General features: G+C 45.3%; 1 protein-coding gene across 3 annotated transcripts in view; it reads left to right on the top strand.

The window, feature by feature from the left end:
• The window catches only part of LOC121567694 (phosphatidylinositol 4,5-bisphosphate 3-kinase catalytic subunit beta isoform-like), a 61,937-nt gene that overhangs the window by 4,783 nt on the left and 35,096 nt on the right, over positions 1-22,058 (top strand). For 2 of the 3 annotated variants that reach the window (XM_045218814.1, XM_045218811.1), the window contains exon 2: positions 15,495-15,574. The exons of the other annotated variant lie outside the window; for it this stretch is intronic. The gene's annotated coding sequence lies outside the window, so the exon portion shown is untranslated. The remainder of the gene's footprint in view (positions 1-15,494; positions 15,575-22,058) is intronic. 3 annotated transcript variants of the gene reach the window in all.

The following is a 22,058-nucleotide window of genomic DNA, read 5'->3' as shown; positions in this document are numbered from 1 at the left end:
TTGGTGTAGAATGGGAGTTGGATTGAGGTTTGGTGTAGAATGGGAGTTGGATTGAGGTTTGGTGTAGAATGGGGGTTGGGTTGAGGTTTGGTGTAGAATGGTGGTTGGATTGCGGTTTGGTGTAGAATGGGGGTTGGATTGAGGTTTGGTGTAGAATGGGGGTTGGGTTGAGGTTTGGTGTAGAATGGTGGTTGGATTGAGGTTTGCTTGGTATAGAGTGAGAATTTGATTGAGGTTTGCTTGGTGTAGAATGAGGGTTGGATGGATATACTGTAGAGAAAGAGAAGTGAGGCAAGTAGAGGTAGAAAATAAGAGTTTGATGCGAGTAAGAAGAGAAGACTTTACCTGGCTACCCAAACGCCTTGCTCTGGCCAAACGCTACGTCATGCCCACGGACGTTAGTTTCTTCTCCGCAATGAGTCTGACTCTGAGTACCTCCCTGACAATTTCTAGAATGCAAACACATTCTAACCGTTCTGATTGGTCCCAGAAACTGATGGGTTGGGCCAAAGCCAGAACACCCGTGGGTAAAGCGTTGTTTTGTAAATTTGTCATTGGCTTTGATACTCTGATTTGTTAGAGATGATCCAATCGCTGATGGCTTTGTTTTGTAGAACACCCCTCATTTTGACATCACCACAAATGACTTCAATGACGGCAGTCTCAGACGGAAGTATGCAGCGAACATAGAGCAGCGGAATAATTCAGTTTGAGTCGTCAGGCAAGGGTAGACTGAGGTAGAGAAAGAGGGATGTGTTGTGGTCCTAACCTGGAGGTTTAGAATGTTCTCTCTGTAACTTGAGGGAGGGACTCTGCCCTCCTCACCATGGCAACGCTACCTTAATAAGGCTGGACACTGCTACAGTTATGCACACAACACACAGATGCTGTTCTACATAGGTATGTGCTGTACTTTTAGTGAACCTTACAAAACATACTGTCATATGTGACCCAAATGTGTTGTTTTACAGGGTCAGCCATAGTAGTACTGTGCCCCTGGAGCAAATAAGGGTTAAGTGCCTTGCTCAAGGGTACATAGACAGATTTTTATCCTTGTCGGCTCGGTTATTCGAACCAGAGACCTTCCGGTTACTGGCTCAACGCTCTTACCACTAGGCTACCTGCCACCTACCTACCGGTTTTCATGCAGTAGTGTTAAATACAGTACATACCATCCTATATGTGTACATGCAATAATGCTACCTACATACCATTATGCTGTGCAGTCAAATAGTGTGTTACCTACTTACCTCCATGCAGTGGTTTGTGTACATGCAATCGCACAGGTTAACCTATATACAGTCAGGGACATATTCAGTTGATGACAATGGAATGTTTTCATGAAAACCACATGGATCTCATGGTTCTATTAAGTAAGGTGAAGAAACCCCATGACCTTCTCTCCCCTGTCCTGCTGTGAGATAGTCAGACCCCCAGTTAACTAAGACGGACCCACCCGGCCTGGACACTTTGGTCAGTCTGGGCTGTTTGGGTTTTCTCTCGCTGCATTTCCTCTGCCTCCTCTGCCTGTTGTTTATCACCTGACCTGCTCTTAGCCAAATACTGTACATCACTCCTATAGGTTAGGTGTGTGTGTGACACAAAAACGTGCACGTGCAGATTTGAATGTACACATAAACGTACAGTATATTGTGCTAGTATTTGTGGTGAGCAGACATCATGGAAACGTTATTTCTTACTGTTGGTGTCTGCTACTCCTCCATCTCACCCTCTCGTGCGTGCGTGTGTGTGTGTGCGTATCTTTGTGTGTGTGTGTGAGTGTGTGCGTGCGTGTGTGTGTGCGTGTGCGTGTCTTTGTGCGTGCGTGTGAGTGTGTGTGTGTGTCTGGTGCACCATGCCCTTGGCTGGGGCAGACCTTTGTTCAGTCAGGCAGGCAGAAGGTAACTGATTTACAGCATCCAGGGGAACTCTGGCAACTATATCCCCCTCACACACACACACCACACATCAGGGGGCAGTCTTACAATGGGCCTTAAAGATAGACAGGGAGAAAAACAGGGGTTAAGGTCACGGGCTGTCTCTCACACACTCCAGGAGATACACACACTCCAGGAGATACACACACACACACTCCTCTCACACACTCCAGGAGATACACACACACTCCTCTCACACACTCCAGGAGATACACACACACTCCTCTCACACACTCCAGGAGATACACACACACTCCTCTCACACACTCCAGGAGATACACACACACACACACTCCTCTCACACACTCCAGGAGATACACACACACACTCCTCTCACACACTCCAGGAGACACACACACACTCCTCTCACACACTCCTCTCACACACTCCAGGAGACACACACACTCATTTACATTTTAGTCATTTAGCAGACGCTCTTATCCAGAGCGACTTACAGTTAGTGATTACATATTTTTTTTAATACTGGCCCCCCGTGGGAATCAAACCCACAACCCTGGCGTTGCAAACGCCATGCTCTATCAACTGAGCTACATCCCTGCCGGCCATTCCCTCCCCTACCCTAGACGACGCTGGGCCAATTGTGCACCGCCCATGAGTCTCCCGGTCGCGGCCGGCTGCGACAGAGCCTGGATTCGAACCAGGATCTCTAGTGGCACAGTTAGCACTGCGATGCAGTGCCTTAGACCACTGCGCCACTCAGGAACACTCCAGGAGACACACACACACACCTCTCACACACTCCAGGAGACACACACACACACTCCTCTCACACACTCCAGGAGATACACACACACTCCTCTCACACACTCCAGGAGACACACACACACTCCTCTCACACACTCCAGGAGACACACACACACTCCTCTCACACAACATCCTCATCACCAGTTCTCTTAGATAATTCAAATGTATGGACTTTAAGTGGGTGATTCTGTACTATGTGTTATTCTGAGTAGAGCTGTAATAAATGTGTCTTAGTGTAGCTGTGTATTGTGTTTGTGATGGACAGACAGAGGTCTTTTGTTTACGGCCAGGCCGTGATGAAGCAGGGTCCTCTGTAATGCCCCCTTGAGGACCTGTATGTGTTTGGTGAGAGCGTAATGTGTGTGTTATGTTGCATTCCTGTGTGTGTGTGTGTGAGAGAGAGAGGGCTCTTGATCACTGAGATCAGTGTGTGTTTAAGACTAAAGGAGTTCAAATGAAATGTTATTGGTCCCATACACACATTTAGCAGATGTTATTGGTCCCACACACATATTTAGCAGATGTTATTGGTCCCACACACATATTTAGCAGATGTTATTGGTCCCATACACATATTTAGCAGATGTTATTGGTCCCATACACATATTTAGCAGATGTTATTGGTCCCATACACATATTTAGCAGATGTTATTGGTCCCACACACATATTTAGCAGATGTTATTGGTCCCACACACATATTTAGCAGATGTTATTGGTCCCATACACATATTTAGCAGATGTTATTGGTCCCATACACATATTTAGCAGATGTTATTGGTCCCATACACATATTTAGCAGATGTTATTGCGGGTGTAGCGAAATGCTTGTTCAAAGTTGCTTAGGAGCTAGAAGCAGAGCTGCCATGTCTGTCAGCGCCATCTTGTCAAGTTGTTGCTGAAAGGATGTGAAGAGTAAAACTACTAGGGCCAGTTTTCCCAGACCCAGATGAAGCCTAGTCTGGGTCTAAAAGCATGCTCAACTGAGACTCAGTTATGAGATATATAACCCTAACCCAGACCCAGATTAAGCCTTGTCCTGGACTAAAAGAATGCTCAATGGAGGCTCTGTTATAAGTGCAGCATTTTGAATGGATCCCCAATGGTTCTCAGATGGAAGGACAACAGAGCTAGCCTGAGGTAACAGTAAGTGGATCGTTGTACTCTGAGACACTCATGGTTTGAAGGTACTATCACTGCTAAGCTTGTATTGATGCCTTGTCTTATTATGAGCCGTTCTCCCCTCAGCAGCCTCCTGTGATGTAAGAAGATAATTCCACAGTGTCGAGATGGGAACACTGCACCTCAGGGGGTGCCATTTTGGAATGTAATGATTGGAATGGGAAGCCCCACCTCCTTTGGTGGGTTGTATAGTTATATGAGGGTGGGGGGTAGCAGGACATGGGTAAGGGGTGGGAGCGGAGTCAGTGAGGGACACTAGCAGGGAGTTTATGGATAAGGGGGCTAATTTAGGTGGAGAGAGGGAGACAGAGTTAGGTGGGGTGGGTGTGATGATACACCCCTCAAAATCTACATTCCTTACATACCACAGAGAGGGGATGGGTGGAGGAGAGGAAGGGTATCTGTGTGTTGGTGTGGGAGAGGGAAAGGGAGAAAGGGTCTGTGACAGCCAGGCTGCCAGTGTGGTGTTGGTAGAATGATAAGGGTGGAACGGTTTGGGAGTTCTGTAAAGGTGGCAGATTGGGTTGTGGTGTGTCTGTCTCTGGCTGGTGGGTCTTAAGATTTAGTCAGTTGAGAGCGATAAGTGTTTGTCTTGTCATGTAGGCAGTGTTCTCTAGACAAGGTGAAGTGGGCTGTTACGTACAGTGCCTATAGAAATTCTACACCCCCTTGAACCTTTTTCACATTTTGCTGCATTTAAATTAAATCTAAAAGGACATTCAATTCTGGGGTTTTTCTCCTACAGATTAACACAACCTACTCCACATTTTCAAAGTGAAAGTTATAGAACATTTTCCAATTAAGAAAAACTAAAAAACGTAAATATCATAATTGGATAAAGGTGTCCGCATGCTTCCCAGCCGGAACAGTTCGTGCATATATTATGACAACATTATGTGACGTTTTTGTTCGCTTTGGACTTTTTATCGGCTGTTCGAGCACACATTTTATTCTTGAGGCAAGCCGAGGTCGGTAGCCGAAGTCTACGTCCCCCTCGCCGGCGATTGGTCAACAGTAGGGATTCTTCAATGAAGTGCCTGTTGTCATTCAACGAGAGACGACTTGTCCTCATGCACATTTTTTCTCTTGAGAAATACTGCACCAAACCTCCTAGTCAGATGCAAAATTGAGCGAATAAGGTCTCCTCTGCAAAAATGTCAAAATTAATGACATTTCTTGAGTTATCTTAGATGAATTCTGACTATTTTGAGGAAGTGTATACTAGATGTGTTTGTGTGAAGGCTTTCTGTCTGCGTAAGCATCTACGCTCAGAGCACCGACACAGTACCCAGACCTGCGTCATCCACCACTGCTTTGTGCATTGTGCTACGTCCCGCTAGCGTTGTTCGACTAGCACAATGACCCTGCCCGCTAGTTAGCCATTGATTCAGTGAAGAGCCCAGTGTTATTTTAGCCTGCAAAGCACGCTTGAACAAGAAGGCCCCTTTTTACTGTGGTTCCAGGCAGCTTAGACGGACGCCGATCAAGTTCCACTGAGATGGATCTCTTTCTAATCTCCTCATCTCTAGTAGAGGGGTGTGCTGTTTCAAACGGGAATGGATCAATAACTGTGCCCCTGTGTCCCTGCCATAAAACTGTTAAATACGCTGAACAAAAATATAAACGCAACAATTTCACAGATTTTACTGAGTTACTTGTTCAAGCGTGCTTTGCAGGCTAAAATAACACTGGGCTCTTCACTGAATCAATGGCTAACTAGCAGGCAGGGTCATTGTGCAGTAAAATCATATAAGGAAATCAGTCAATTGAAATATATTCCCCCCATAAAAAAAAAAAGAGGAAAAAAAAGTGGTTGTCCCACTGGCTATCATAAGTTGAATGCACCAATTTGTAAGTCGCTCTGGATAAGAGCGTCTGCTAAATTATGTAAATGTAAATTAGGCCCTAATCTATGGATTTCACATGACTGGGAATACAGATATGTACCTTAAAAAAAAAGATAGGGGCGTGGATCAGAAAACCAGTCAGTATCTGGTGTGACCACATTTGCCTCATGCAGCGCGATATCTCCTTTGCGTAGAGTTGATCAGGCTGTTGATTGTGGCCTGTGGAATGTTGTCCCACTCCTCTTCAATGGCTGTGCGAAGATGCTGGATATTGACAGGAACTGGAAGACTGTTGTACACGTCGATGCAGATCATTCCAAGCATGCTCAATGGATGACATGTCTGGTGAGTATGCAGGCCATGGAAGAACTGGGACATTTTCAGCTTCTAGGAATTGTATACAGATCCTTGCGACATGGGTCCGTGCATTGTCATGCTGAAACATGAGGTGATGGCGTCGGATGAATGGCACGACAATGGGCCACAGTATCTATGTGCGTTCAAATTGCCATTGATAAAATGCAATTGTGTTAGTTGTCTGTAGCTCATACCTGTCCATACCATAACCACACCGCCACCATTGGGCACTCTGTTCACAACGTTGACATCAGCAAACCGCTCGCCCACATGACGCCATACACATGGTCTGCCATCTGCCCGGTACAGTTCAAACCGGGATTCATCCGTGAAGGGCACTTCTCCAGCGTGCCAGTGGCCACTGAAGTCAGTTACGACGCCGAACTGCAGTCAGGTCAAGACCCTGGTGAGGATGACGAGCACATAGATGAGCTTCACTGAGATGGTTTCTTTTTGGTTGTGCAAACCCACATTTTCATCAGCTGTCCGGGTGGCTGGTCTCAGACAATCCTGCAGGTGAAGAAGCGGGATGTGGAGGTCCTGGGCTGGCGTGGTTACACGTGGTCTGCGGTTGTGAAGCTGGTTGGACGTACTGCCAAATTCTCTAAAACAAGGTTAGAGGCGGCTTATGGTAAAGAAATTAACATTCAATTCTCTGGCAATGGCTCTGGTGGACATTCCTGCAGTCAGCATGCCAATTGCACGTTCCCTCAAAACTTGAGACATCTGTGGCATTGTGTTGTGTGCAAAACTGCACATTTTAGAGTGGCTTTTTATTGTCCCCAGCACAAGGTGCACCTGTGTAATGATCATGCTGTTTAATCAGCTTCTTGATATGCCACACCTGTGGATGGATTATCTTGGCAAAGGAGAAATGCTCACTAACAGGGATGTAAACAAATGTTAAATAATAAGCTTTTTGTGGGTATGGAAAATGTCTGGGATTTTTTATTTCAGCTCATGAAACTTGGGACCAACACTTTTATATATTGCGTTTATATTTTTGTTCAGTGTAGTTAGTCCTGGTAGCTATTGATTAACTATTTAACTATCTGCATTTAGCCTTTTTGCGCTAATTATTTTGACTCATCACATACGCTGCTCTTACTGTCTATCTGTCATGTTGCCTAGTAACTTTACCCCTACCTATATGTACATATCTACCTAAATGACATTGTTCCCCTGCACATCGACTCAGTACTGGTACCCTGTGTATATAGCCAAGTTATCGTTACTCATCGTGTATTTATTCCTCGTGTTACTATATTTTTCTCTGCGTTGTTGGGAAGGGCCTGTAAGTAAGCATTTCACTGTTAGTCTACACCTGTTGTTTACGAAGCATGTGACAAATAACATTTGATTTGATTTGTAGGCTGTGTTGCTAGGGGTTTGGAGTGTTGGTTAGCGTTTAGCATCAGGGTTTCCTGGTACAGCGAGACAGGCCGAGACTGACGTAGACGGACAGACAGACAGCAATGAACCGTATACTCAGACAGACACACACACACATAAAAGCAGACTCTGAGAAACACAGCTCTTGGATGTATTGGGTCATGTGATAATGTGAGAGCTTTGATAAGCCCAGCTCCCTGTGAATCCATCCAGTCAGTTAAACATTGACTTTCCAGACTACAAGATCGTATCAGTACTGCTACAGCCACACAGTTCCTGGAATGAGCATGAGTCTGCCGCTCGTAGGGGTTTTTGCGATGTGTGTGTGTCTCTGCTTGTTTGTGTGACGTGTTTACCTGTCCATTTCCATACCCTATTCTGGAGAAACTCAGAATGGACTGTGTGCGTGACTGCGTGCAGTATATTTAATTATGCCCATTTCATCGCTCTCTTTCTGTGAATGTATCTAGTCCCTTAAAGGTGGGTGATGTGCTCCATCCTGAGTGACACTGTCATAGTGAACAGACAGACAGACAGACAGACAGACAGACAGACAGACAGACAGACAGACAGACAGACACACACAAACACACAACTAAACTCTGTCGTTGTTTTCCTGGCCTGCCCAGGGTCACGCCCTCCTTAAGAAGATTGGCCATCTTTGCCATTGGGAAAACACAGGAAGTCAGCAGCCTTCCTCCTCAAGTGTGTATTATGTGTCTGTCTTCTGTGTGTGTGTGTGTGTGTGTGTGTATATGTCTGCAATATGTTTATCTACCATACCACAGAGTTTACATTTCCTCTGCCATCATTGAGTGGATATAGCCCTTTGAATGAAGGAGGTGGTGTAATACAGTACTCTATGTAAACAGCAGGGTAATATTGTGAGGGAAAAAAGTATTAGATTTTGTACGTTTGCCCACTGACAAAGACATGATCAGTCTATAATTTTAATGGTAGGTTTATTTGAACAGTGAGAGACAGAATAACAACAACAAAAATCCAGAAAAACGCATGTCAAAAATGTTATAAATTGATTTGCATTTTAATGAGGGAAATAAGTATTTGACTCCTCTGCAAAACGTGACTTAGTACTTGGTGGCAAAACCATTGTTGGCAATCACAGAGGTCAGACGTTTCTTGTAGTTGGCCACCAGGTTTGCACACATCTCAGGAGGGATTTTGTCCCACTCCTCTTTGCAGATCTTCTCCAAGTCATTAAGGTTTCGAGCCTGACGTTTGGCAACTCTAACCTTCAGCTCCCTCCACAGATTTTCTATGGGATTAAGGTCTGGAGACTGGCTAGGCCACTCCAGGACCTTAATGTGCTTCTTCTTGAGCCACTCCTTTGTTGCCTTGGCCGTGTGTTTTGGGTCATTGTCATGCTGGAATACCCATCCATGACCCATTTTCAATGCCCTGGCTGAGGGAAGGAGGTTCTCACCCAAGATTTGACGGTACATGGCGCCGTCCATCATCCCTTTCATGCGGTGAAGTTGTCCTGTCCCCTTAGCAGAAAAACACCCCCAAAGCATAATGTTTCCACCTCCATGTTTGACGGTGGGGATGGTGTTCTTGGGGTCATAGGCAGCATTCCTCCTCCTCCAAACACGGCAAGTTGAGTTGATGCCAAAGAGCTCGATTTTGGTCTCATCTGACAACAACACTTTCACCCAGTTCTCCTCTGAATAATTCAGATGTTCATTGGCAAACTTCAGACGGCCCTGTATATGTGCTTTCTTGAGCAGGGGGACCTTGCGGGCGCTGCAGGATTTCAGTCCTTCACGGCGTAGTGTGTTACCAATTTGTTTTCTTGGTGACTATGGTCTCCGCTGCCTTGAGATCATTGACAAGATCCTCCCGTGTAGTTCTGGGCTGATTCCTCACTGTTCTCATGATCATTGTAACTCCACAAGGTGAGATCTTGCATGGAGCCCCAGGCCGAGGGAGATTGACAGTTATTTTGTGTTTCTTCCATTTGCGAATAATCACACCAACTGTTGTCACCTTCGCACCAAGCTGCTTGGCGATGGTCTTGTAGCCAATTCCAGCCTTGTGTAGGTCTACAATCTTGTCCCTGACATCCCTGGAGAGCTCTTTGGTCTTGGCCATGGTGGAGAGTTTGGAATCTGATTTGATTGATTGCTTCTGTGGACAGGTGTCTTTTATACAGTTAACAAGCTGAGATTAGGAGCACTCCCTTTAAGAGTGTGCTCCTAATCTCAGCTCGTTACCTGTATAAAAGACACCTGCGAGGCAGAAATCTTTCTGATTGAGAGGGGGTCAAATACCTATTTCCCTCATTAAAATGCAAATCAATTTATAACATTTTTGACATGCGTTTTTCTGGATTTTTGTTTTGTTATTCTGTCTCTCACTGTTCAAATAAACCTACCATTAAAATTATAGACTGATCATTTCTTTGTCAGTGGGCAAACGTACAAAATCAGCAGGGGATCAAATACTTTTTTCCTTCACTGTACATACTGAGTATATTATGTACAATTATAATTAATATGCTTTGTTTAACTGATTGAATACACTTTTTTTTTTGTACTTACAGTACCAGTCAGGTTTGGACACACCTACTCATTCAAAGGTTTTTCTTTTCTTTTTACTATTTTCTACATTGTAGAATGACAGTGAAGACATCAAAACTATGAAATAACACATATGGAATCATGTAGTAACCAAAAATGTGTTAAACAAATCAGAATGTATGTTATATTTTAGATTCTTCAAAGTAGCCACCCTTTGCCTTGATGACAGCTTTGCACACTCTTGGCATTCTCTCAACCAGCTTCACCTGGAATGCTTTTCCAACAGTCTTGAAGGAGTTCCCATATATGCTGAGCACTTGTTGGCTGCTATTCCTTCACTCTGCGGGCCAACTCATCCCAAACCATCTCAATTGGGTTGAGGTCGGGTGATTGTGGTGGCCAGGTCATCTGATGCAGCACTCCATCACTCTCCTTCTTGGTCAAATAGCCCTTACACAGCCTGGAGGTGTGTTTTGGGTCATTGTCCTGTTGAAAAACAAATGATAGTCCCACTAAGTGCAAACCAGATGGGATGGCGTATCACTGTAGAATGCTGTAGTAGCCATGCTGGTTAAGTGTGCCTTGAATTCTAAATAAATCACTGACAGTATCACCAGCAAAGCACCCCCACACCATCACACCTCCTCTTCCATGCCTCACGGTGGGAATCACACATGAGGCGATCATCCGTTCACCTACTCTGCGTCTCACAAAGACACAGCGGTTGGAACCCAAAATCTCAAATTTGGACTCATCAGACCAAAGGACAGATTTCCACCGGTCTAATGTCCATTGCTCATGTTTCTTGGCCCAAGCAAGTCTCTTCTTCTTATTGGTGTCCTTTAGTAGTGGTTTCTTTGCAGCAATTTGACCATGAAGGCCTGATTCACGCAGTCTCATCTGAACAGTTGATGTTGAGATGTGTCTGTTACTTGAACTCTGTGAAGCATTTATTTGGGCTGCAATTTCTGAGGCTGGTAACTCTAATGAACTTATCCTCTGCAGCAGAGGTAACTCTGGGTCTTCCTTTCCTGTGGCGGTCCTCATGAGAGCCAGTTTCATCATAGCGCTTGATGGTTTTTGCGACTGCACTTGAAGAAACTTTCAAAGTTCTTGAAATGTTCTGTATTGACTGACCTTCATGTCTTAATGTAATGATGGACTGTCTTTTCTCTTTGCTTATTTGAGCTGTTCTTGTCATAATATGGACTTGGTCTTTTACCAAATAGAGCTATTTTCTGTATACGACCCCTACCTTGTCACAATACAACTGATTGGCTAAAACGCATTAAGAAGGAAGGAAATTCCACAAATTAACTTTTAACAAGGCAAACCGGTTAATTGAAATGCATTCCAGGTGACTACCTCATGAAGCTGGTTGAGAGAATGCCAAGAGTGTGCAAAGCTGTCATCAAGGCAAAGGGTGATTACTTTGAAGAATCTCAAATGTAAAATCTATTTTGATTTGTTTAACACTTTTTTTGGTTACTGTGTGATTCCATATGTGTTATTTCATAGTTTTGATGTCTTCACTATTATTCTACAATGTAAATTTTTTTTTAAAGAAAAACACTGGAATGAGTAGGTGTGTCCAAATGTTTGACTGGTACTGTATGTTTGTGGTGTGGTTTTCATGTAAGCCCTTTTGGGCTTCCAACCTCACCTGCACACTGTTTTTACCAGTTTTTTTTATCTGTACTGTTTTGTCTTTCACTTATTTTCTTTGGTGCGAATAAATAGGCCTCTACCACTATATCAATGGTGCTTAGAGCTATAGTACCCCTAATAAGAAATCTGCCTCCTCAGCTGTGATTTAAAATATGATATTCATCTCGACCTTCACTGGAGAGAGGGAGGGGGAGGGTGAGCCGCAGAAATATCTGAGTTGTAGTGCTTGTCTTCTCTTGAATGGAAAGGACAGAGGGGCCCCTTTGAGGTTTGAAGGGCCGTTCAAATACAGTTTCACACTCACAGAGAAGAAGGACCACATCATCTCTCTGTCCTCTCATTCCTTCTCGCTCAAACACTCACTGACTGTGTGATCTTGCTCTCTGTAGCCGATGTGTGTAAGACCTTTTTAAGCAGGTCAACATTCGCAAGGCCGCGGGGCCAGACGGAATACCAGGATGCGTACTTGGAGCATGCACTGACCAGATGGATAGTGTCTTTACTGACATTTTCAACCTATCCCTAATCCAGTCTGTAATACCAACTTGTTTCTAGCAGACCACCATAGTCCCGTGGCCAAGAACGCCAAGATAACCTGCCTAAATGACTGTCACCCCGTAGCACTCACATCTATAGCCATGAAATGCTTTAAAAGGCTGGTCATGGCTCACATCAGTTTCAAGTTTTAATGTCACATGTACAACACCATCATCCCAAACACCCTGGACCCACTCAAATTCGTGTACTGCCACAACAGGTCCACAGATGACACAATATCTATTGCACCCCACACTGCCTGCATCCACCTGGACAAAAGGAATGCCTATGTAAGAACACTGTTCATTGACTACAGCTCAGCATTCAACACCATAATCCCCTCCAAGCTCAGGATCCTGGGACTGAACACCTCCCTCTGCGACTGGATCCTGGACTTCCTGACAGGAAGTGAGGGTAGGCAGTGAGGATTCTCAGGGGTGTGTGCTTTCCTGTACTCCCTGTTCACACATGACTGCGTGGCCGCGCACAACTCCAACACCATCGTCAAGTTTGCTGACAACACGACGGTGGTAGGCCTGATCACCGACGACGATGAGGCAGCCTAGAGGCAGGAGGTCAGATACCTGGCAGTGTGGTGCCAGGACAACAACCTCTCCCTCAACGTCAGTAAGACAAAGGAGCTGATCGTGGACTACAGGAAACGGATCGATGGGGCTGTAGTGGAGCGGGTCGAGAGCTTAAAGTTCCTCTGTGTCCACATCACTAACGAATTAACATGGTCCTCACCAGGGGTTGGAATCAAAATTATTTTTCAACCGTTTCATTCTGAACGGAAGCATTATTTAAAAAAAATTTATGTTCCAATGTTCCAACCAGCAAAATAAAGTTCTGAACTGGTTCTAATGGGAAAAAAAGTACCTGTTTTTATATAGTTCACTTTTAAATCTCTGAAATCGATGGTTAAGCGATTTTAATTTGTATAGGAAAGTTGTATTTTGCCGTAACAGCATGGTTTAATCATAATGAAAGACAAACACACACACTGTGCTGCCTGTCACAGTGTAGGGGGCGCGAGATGCAACTGAAATTTTGCGGGTGAGGAGAGAGAATTGAGCAAGCTTGCTTTGAAGCACTAGGTGGCTAGCAAGCTTGTGTGTGCAGAGCAGCACTAGATTAAAAACAAGTCTTACCTTTTTGTAGTTAATAAATCCAATGTGAAACATACAGTGCCTTGCAAAAGTATTCATCCCCCTTGGCATTTTTCATATTTTGTTGCATTACAACCTGTAATTTAAATGGATTTTTATTTGGATTTCATGTAATGGACATACACAAAATAGTCCAAATTGGTGAAGTGAAATTAAAAACATAACTTGTTTTCAAAAAATTCTAAAAAATAAAGAAAGAAAAAGTGGTGCGTGCATATGTATTCACCCCCTTTGCTATGAAGCCCCTAAATAAGATCTGATGCAACCAATTACCTTCAGAAGTCCATAATTAGTTAGATTGCACACAGGTGGACTTTATTTAAGTGTCACATTATCTGTCACATGATCTCAGTGTATATATACACCTGTTCTAAAAGGCCCCAGAGTCTGCAACACCACTAAGCAAGGGGGACCACCAAGCAAGCAGCACCATGAAGACCAATGAGCTCTCCAAACAGGTCAGGGACAAAGTTGTGGAGAAGTACAGATCAGATCAGGGTTGGGTTACAAAAAATATCAGAAACTTTGAAAATCCCACGGAGCACCATTCAATCCATTATTAAAAAATTGAAAGAATATGGCACCACAACAAACCTGCCAAGAGAGGGCCACCCACCAAAACTCACGGACCAGGCAAGGAAGGCCTTAATCAGAGAGGCAACAAAGAGACCAAAGATAACCCTGAAGGAGCTGCAAAGCTCCAAAGCGGAGATTGGCGTATCTGTCCATAGGACCACTCTAAGCCGTACACTCCACAGAGCTGGGCTTTACGGAAGGGTGGCCAGAAAAAAAGCCATTGCTTAAAGAAAAAAATAAGCAAACAATTTTGGTGTTCGCCAAAAGCCATGTGGGAGACTCCCCAAACATATGGAAGAAGGTACTCTGGTCAGATGAGACGACAATTGAGCTTTTTGGCCATCAAGAAAAACGCTATGTCTGGCACAAACCCAACACTTCTCATCACCCCGAGAACACCATCGCTGGTGGTGGCAGCATCATGCTGTGGGGATGTTTTTCATCGGCAGGGACTGGGAAACTGGTCAGAATTGAAGGAATGATGGATGGCACTAAATACAGGGAAATTCTTGAGGGAAACCTGTTTCAGTCTTCCAGAGATTTGAGACTGGGACGGAGGTTCACCTTCCAGCAGGACAAAGACCCTAAGCATACTGCTAAAGCAACACTTGAGTGGTCCTCCTGTAGCTCAAGTGGTAGAGCATGGTGCTTGTAACGCCAGGGTAGTGGGTTCGATCCCCGGGACCACCCATACGTAAAAATGTATGCACACATGACTGTAAGTCGCTTTGGATAAAAGAATCTGCTAAATGGCATATCATATTTAAGGGGAAACATTTAAATGTCTTGGAATGGCCCAGACCTCAATCCAATTGAGAATCTGTAGTATGACTTAAAGATTGCTGTACACCAGCGGAACCCATCCAACTTGAAGGAGCTGGAGCAGTTTTGCCAGTGTCTAGATGTGCCAAGCGTATAGAGACATACCCCAAGAGAATTGCAGCTGTAATTGCTGCAAAAGGTGGCTCTACAAAGTATTGACTTTGGGGGGGTGAATACTTATGCACGCTCAAGTTTTCCAAGGCACATGGGAAAATACTCCCTTCTAACAAAATACACAAGCTCCACCGAGCTTCACTAACCTTCACAATAAACAATCACCCACAAGGACAAGGGGGCAGAGGGAACACTTATACACAGACTAATTAGGGGATTAGAACCAGGTGTGTGTGATAACGAGACAAGACAATTGTGATGATGATTGGGGCGGCAGTGGTTAGTACTCCGGTGACGACGAACGCCGAAGCCTGCCCGAACAAGGATGGGAGGCAGCCTCGGCCGAAGTCGTGACAACGCCTCCCATAGATAAAAAAAAAAAATCATAGTCAAAGATCATTATTTTCAAGCATCCTCCCACACACACTCCAGGGAAAAACCACACATGCAAAGTAGTCATGTCCTATCAGATTCTGTGAAACAGGGCTTATAAAAAAATATATATCTTTCTCCCACTAGCTACCACACACACACACACACATACACACACACACACACACACACACTGATGTTGTTGTCCCCCCCCCCAGATGCAGTGTCCCTCCACCTCCCCAGACACCCCCAGCATGGAGGAGCACCACAGGGAATAAGAGCCTCCAGGAGACAGTAGGTAAGACCTGCATGTGTTTGTGTCTTTAGGGAAAGCACCAAGGGAAGTTAGGTGCTTTTCTCACCTACATTATGGTAAAGGAAATACAAAATGCAAAATTATTGTAAAGGAAACCTGCGAGAGTTTGTGCATGTGTGTGCTTGCGTGCGTGTTCTGGAATGCATTGCGCTGAGTGCGCTGGAATCTGGGAGGGTAGTGTCCTGACAGGCGGAGAATGTTGGAATTCTGCCAGCATAGTTTGGGAAAAGCTGCTGGGTGAACACTACATAGCCTAGCCACCATGGGGTTTCGCTTTGCTGTCTAACCACAAAGCCTGAAATATTGGCCTAGTTCACTGCTCCAGTAAGTAAGTCCCTGCTCTGCTGTTCTCCATCCCTAGTTCTGGCCTGTGTTTACATGTTTTTGTAAATCCTCAGACCAGGATGGAAAACTATAGTGGCTCTCCTCCAGAGTTCTACGATCTACAAATATGATCTTCTGTAGTAACATGGGGTTATGACTGAGTCTGTGACTATGGAGCTATGGCTGACTCATCATGGTGTATGTGGCGTGCTTATGTGTGTACAGTGTACATAGAGATGCGTGTATACATACCAAAGTAGTGTTCTATAGTAAATGGTGGCATTGCCTGACTGAGACTGTGCCTCTGCTTTGCTCCTAGCCAGATTTATTGAATCCAATGAACTCAATAAGCAATGGTATGTCTCTAAGAGCTTTGTGTCTGAGAGAGAAATATGTAATGTAATGCCAAACATGTGGGCAGTAAAGTCAGTTTTTCTATTCTCTTGTCCATTATTCTCGTTGTTTGTGTTTAAGTTTTAATTTTTTGTGTTAATTTTTTTCATTTAGCAGATACTCTTATCCAGAGCGACTTTGTTAGTTCATTCATCTTAACATGGCTAGGTGGGACAACCACATATCTCAGACATAGTAAGGACATTTTTCCTCAAAGTAGCTATCAGCAAATTCAGTGCTAGTAGGGGGGGAAGGCAAGTGTTAAGTGTTAGTTCTCAAAAGGCAAGTTTAAAAAAGGCAAGTAATTGCGGGATTCTGTATGATACTCTTTGAAGAGGTGGGGTTTCAGATGTTTTGGGAAGATGGATGTTCTAGCTTGAAGTTCCACCATTGGGGTGCCAGAAGGGCTTTGACTGGGATGAGTTGGAGCTGCCCTCCCGTAGGGGTGAGAGGGCCAAAAGACAAGAGGTGGCAGAACGGAGTACTCCGGTTGGGGTGTAGGGTTTGCGCTAACCTGAAGGTAGGGAGGAGCAGTTCCTCTTGCTGCTCCGTAGGTAAGCACCATGGTCTTGTAGTGGATGCAAGCTTCGACTGGAAGCCAGTGGAGTGTGCAGAGGAGCAGGTTGACATGGGAGAACTTGGGAAGGTTGAACACCAGACGGGCTGCAGTGTTCTGGATAAGTTGCAGGGGTTTGATGGCACTAGCGGGGAGCCCAGCCAACAGCGAGTTGCAGTAGTCCAGACTCCAGACGGGAGATGACAAGTGGATGGATTAGGACCTACACCTCTTCCTGTGTGAGGAAAGGTCGTACTCTACAGATTGTAGAGCATGAATTTACAGGAGCGGGTCACTGCTTTGATGTTTGCAAAGAACGACAGGGTGTTGTCCAGGGTCACGCCAAGGTTCTTTGCACTCTGGGAGGGGGACACCGTGGAGTTGTCAACCATGATGGAGAGGTCTTGGAGCTTGAAGTGGTGGGCCGATATCCAAGCTGAGATATCTGCCAGGCACACAGAGATGCGTGTCGCCACCTGGGTGTCAGAAGGAGGAAGGAGGAAAGTAGTTGAGTGTCATCCGCATAGCAATGATAGCAGAGACCATGTGAGGATTTGACAGAGCCGGTGTATAGAGAGAAGAGGAGAGAGCCTAGAACAGAGCCCTGGGGGACACCAGTAGTGAGAGTATGTGGTGCAGACTCAGATCCTGTCCATATCACCTGGTAGGAGCGGCCTGCCAGGTAGGATGCAATCCAGGAGCCTGGGACGCCCAGCCTGGAGAGGGTGGAGAGGAGGATCTGATGGTTCACAGTGTCGAAGGCAGCGGATAGATCTAGGAGGATGAGAACAGAGGAGAGAGAGTCCGCTTTGGTAGTGTGGAGAGCCACCGTGACACAGAGGAGAGCATTCTCTGAAGCCTAACTGGTTAGGGTCAAAAAGATTGTTCTGAGAGAAATAGCAAGAGAGTTGGTCAGAGACAGCACACAAGTGTTTTGAAAAGAAAGAAGGGATACTGGTCTCTAGTTTTTTACGTCAGAGGGGTCGAGTGTGGCCATTTTGAAGTCAGAGGGGACGCAGCCAGTGGTCAGGGATGAGGAATGGGAGGTCTCCAGAGATGGTCTGAAGAAGGGAGGAGGGGATGGGGTCGAGCAGGCAGGTTGTCGGATGGCCAGACTAGTCAAAGCGATTTCATCTGGAGAGAGAGGGGAGAAAGAGGTCAAGGCGAAGGGTGAGTGGAACCAGTGGACTCCGTAGGCTGAGTGAATGAGGAGCAGATGTCATCAACCTTCTTTTCTCTCCCTTTATCATTCATTCTCTCTCTCTCTCTCTCTGTGTGTCTCTGTCTCTCACTCTCTTTCTCTCTCTCGCTCTCTCTAAGCTCTCTTTCTCTCTCCCAACCTGCTCACTCTCTCTTCAGCTGAGCTCTGTTCATCTGTTCCCACTCAGAATAATGTGGAAAAAGACCATGATTCAATTATCTCTGGTTCAGCCCGTCTCTTTGATCCTGTCGCTCTTCCTACCTCGGCCATCACCCCGGAGCACAAGGAATGGTTACGACGCCGAAACAAACCTTTTTTGACCGTCCAAGTGCTAAAGTGGAATGGCACGGCACTGGCCAATCCCGGAAATGGAGCTCAAACTTGGTTTTCTCTCAGAAATGGTTTTTTTCTGTGTTTTGATTTCTATTATTTTCTCTGTGATGCCTTTTGGTTGATATGTGGCGTGCTACCATGAACCGTTCCACATACAATCCTAGGAAACCCTTCTGTGGTGCCTATTCTTGATGTGGTATTATTTACATTTACGTCATTTAGCAGACGCTCTTATCCAGAGCGACTTACAGTTAGTGCATACATTATTCTTTTTATTTTCATACCCCATGGGAATCGAACCCACAACCCTGGCGTTGCAAACGCCATGCTCTACCAACTGAGCTACCTCCCTGCCGGCCTTTCCCTCCCCTACCCTGGACGACGCTGGGCCAATTGTGCGCCGCCCCATTGGTCTCCCGGTTGCGGCCGGCTACGACAGAGCCTGGATTCGAACCAGGATCTCTAGTGGCACAGCTAGCACTGCGATGCAGTGCCTTAGACCACTGCGCCACTCGGGAGACATTATTATTACGTCACTACAGTGTGGCCACTACCCATAAGGTTATTGTACTGCATGTGAGACTAGCCAGTATTTTATAAAGGACTATGGTAGATCTATTACTATATATACAGTGTAGTGATAATATGGGTGTCACGGTTTCGGCCGAGGCTGCCTCTCTTCCTTGTTCGGGCAGGCTTCGGCGTTCGTTGTCTCCGGAATACTAGCTGCCACCGTTGTATGTTTCATGTTCGTTTGCTTTTGTCTGTTTGTTGTGACACCTGTTCTCATTTAGCGTAATTAGTGTCCTATAAGTTTCTCGTTGTGTTTGTCTAGTGTTGTGTGTGATTGATTTATGTCTGTCGTGTGTTGTGCTTGTCATTCGCATATTCGCTCGGTTGAGCTTCACTCCACTGCGTTGGAGCATTTACGCACATGTTTAGTGCGCCTTTATTTTTGTCGCCTTCGTGCGTAGTTTCGCCTTCGGGCAAGTGTGTTCGTATTTTCCTTGTTGGAAATTGAACTAAAGTCTTTTGGACTATACTTCGGTGTACTGCGTTTGATTCCACCACTACACCCACCTACAGCACTCTTGACAATGGGAACCTATTGCTGATGTATGTTATTGTACTCCATTCAATGCATGTACAACAGCAACAGTGCAGATTGCAGAAATTGGTTTTAATGCAAATGTTTAAGAGCTCAGAGTGAAGGAGAGTTACAACCTGCAAGGAAGGACAGACAGACTGAGACTGAGAGAGACTGACAGACAGACTAACGGAAGGACACTAAAGTATTGCTTACTAGAGCACAGTGTCCCTGGCAACAGTCACCTGGAGCCTGTGTGTGCGTGTGAATGCCTTTGTTTGAGAGAGACACACACCGGGAGAGAGGGCGAGTGTGTGTGTGTGTGTGTGTGCATACATTGTGTTACATTCAAGACAGCTTGGTGTTATTTTTATAAGTTTGTTCCTGGTGTTCTCTGTCTCTGCTAGTTCAGTCTGTCTGAGCATTATCAGGAGCGGAGACAGTTTGGGACTTCTTTATAGCTAGTCTGGAGCCAACGACCGGTTTGAAGACACTCCTAGCATTGTGTTTCGACAGTGACATTAGAATACCTCTTCATCATCACAGTGTTGCTTTGAAAGAGGATAGCTCAACTTCCCTGTTCCTGCCTCAGCCTACTATTCTTCGATTGAAAGAGGTATCAGTCTCTGTCTGTTTCTCCTCTATTTCTCCTGTTAAAATGGGACGGACAAATAGGCTAACTTTTGGACATCATATTTCTTTCACCTACCCTGTTTTATAGATGAGTGCATATGAATAAGAGGAGAGGATGTCTGTAGACTGCTGAGGAACTTTGAACTATCACCATGCAGCCCTTGTCTTGAGCCTCCTCATGGCTATATCACTCATCATATTTCCTCTTTGGTCGTCATAGTTTCCACATTTGCTCATAGAGGGGTACTTCCTCAATGTTTTGTTTTTGTTAAATGAGCTGATTGTGTCATAGAGGACAGAGCTGAACCTGTTTTAACCCGCGATGCTGTGAAAACTTAACCGCGATCACAACGAAACAGGAAGGGCCATAGCAGCCACTGACTGTCAGTGAGCGTCTGCTTGATGCTCATTTGACAGTCAGGGAATGGGGCGTGGCCTAAAACGAGGGGGAGGGAGGGAGAGAGAGGGACTATGTACAGACTCAGTGAGCATAGCCTTGCTATTGAGAGGCCGCCGTAGGCAGACCTGGCTCTCAAGAGAAGACAGGCTATGTGCACACTGCCCACAAAATGCATGCAGTATGTGTAGCCTGTGTTTGCTATATAAATGGATATACTTGGGTGTGAGTGTGCTTGCGTGGCAGCAGGAGAAGATGAGTCCGACAGCTCCATGCCAAAATAGACCACATACAGGACACATATGACGCTAGTCCAGTGTGGGCCCCAGTGCCGTGTGACCTCTGTGGCCCTTGTGTTTTACTGGGTCGTAATGGCCTGTTGGGCTTTTCTGGCCTAACTGTTTTTCCTGCACGGGGAATGTAACGGGTCTGACGAGTTGACTGAGGTGACGGGGGTGAGGGGTGGGGGCAGGGTTGACACAAGGCCAGTGTTTGTGTGGGGTGGGGCACGGGACTGCCTTCACTGACACTCTGAAAGACACACACACTCACTCACACACACACCCACACACTCACTCACACACACACCCACACACACTCACACAGACACACACACACACACTCACACAGACACACACACACAGACGATTGAACTGACCGGGGACAGAGGACTATTGTAGAGACCCGGCCCAAGCCAGCTCACCCACCACAGGCAAACATTGTAACTCCCATCTCTCTCTTCCCCTCTCTCTGTTCTCTCTGTCTCTCCTTTCTCTCTCTCCCTCCATTGCCAGGACCATCTATCCCCATTTAACCCTCTATCTCCTCCACTTGTTCTCTCCCTCCATCCATAAACAACTTTCTCTCCTCTTTCCTCTATCTCTGATTCCCTGTCTATGTTGCAACTTGAATCCTGAAATAATATTGCTTAATAAAAGTATCTGTTTCTTCTCTTACTCTGCACTCCTCTTTTACCCTTTCCTCTTCTTTCTCTCCCTCACTCGCTCTCGCTCTGTCCTCCAATCCCTCCCACACTTTCTCTCTCTCTCTCTCTCTACCTCCCTCCCTCTCTCATTCCATGAGGAAGGTGTGAAAAGTCTAAAACTCTCTGTAATGGAGAGCTCCTTGTTAGACGAGATGCTTGTTATTGTGAGCTTTGTTGTGAGTGTATGTGCAGTCTTTCCCCTATATCCATTTAGCACCACTGCTGCTAAATCGTTGCCGCCATTCCCAAAAATATGATTGAAAAAGAGATTTGAGAACTAAAAATCACCTAGATCTAAATGTACAGTCATGGGGTTCCCATTGATTTTTTATTATGTTTGAGTCACTCCGATAGAATACGAACACGGCAGAAGCCATGTCAAAATGTGTAGAATTACATTAAATTATTTTTTTAACTGCACATTTTCTCTCAGCCCAATGACAAAATTTGTAGAGAAAGGAAAAATTTACAATAATACAAATGTAAAGAAATGTCAACCACATTGTGGACCACTCAAATTGGGTTTTGAGATACAAAACAAAAAACGTAGTCATGCA

Source organism: Coregonus clupeaformis, chromosome 6, assembly GCF_020615455.1.
Source record: "Coregonus clupeaformis isolate EN_2021a chromosome 6, ASM2061545v1, whole genome shotgun sequence".
Classification (NCBI taxonomy): domain Eukaryota; kingdom Metazoa; phylum Chordata; class Actinopteri; order Salmoniformes; family Salmonidae; genus Coregonus; species Coregonus clupeaformis.
This window is presented reverse-complemented; position numbering and strand designations above follow the sequence as displayed.